Source organism: Penaeus monodon, chromosome 15, assembly GCF_015228065.2.
Source record: "Penaeus monodon isolate SGIC_2016 chromosome 15, NSTDA_Pmon_1, whole genome shotgun sequence".
Classification (NCBI taxonomy): Eukaryota; Metazoa; Arthropoda; class Malacostraca; order Decapoda; family Penaeidae; genus Penaeus; species Penaeus monodon.
This window is the reverse complement of record NC_051400.1, coordinates 35,441,047-35,441,331: the sequence shown is the minus strand read 5'-3', so window position 1 is coordinate 35,441,331 and position 285 is coordinate 35,441,047.

Genomic DNA, 285 nt, shown 5'->3' with positions numbered 1-285 from the left:
AAGCATACCACGTAAATTACATAACTCAGCCCGCGGCTCCATAATGTGCACCATAATGTGTGCATAATGGTTCCATATCCATATCGCACCATTATGAAACCATTATGCACACACACACCATCCGTAGCATGTTGTGTATGTACCTGAGGTATTGTCTCAGAATTGAAGTTACTTTATTTAAGATCTATTTAAACAAAGAAATACATACCTTAAAAATATTGCAAAGAATTCGCTAGTATCTAAAACATCAGAGTAGTTTAGCTCTCCACTCGAGGTAGAGATCTA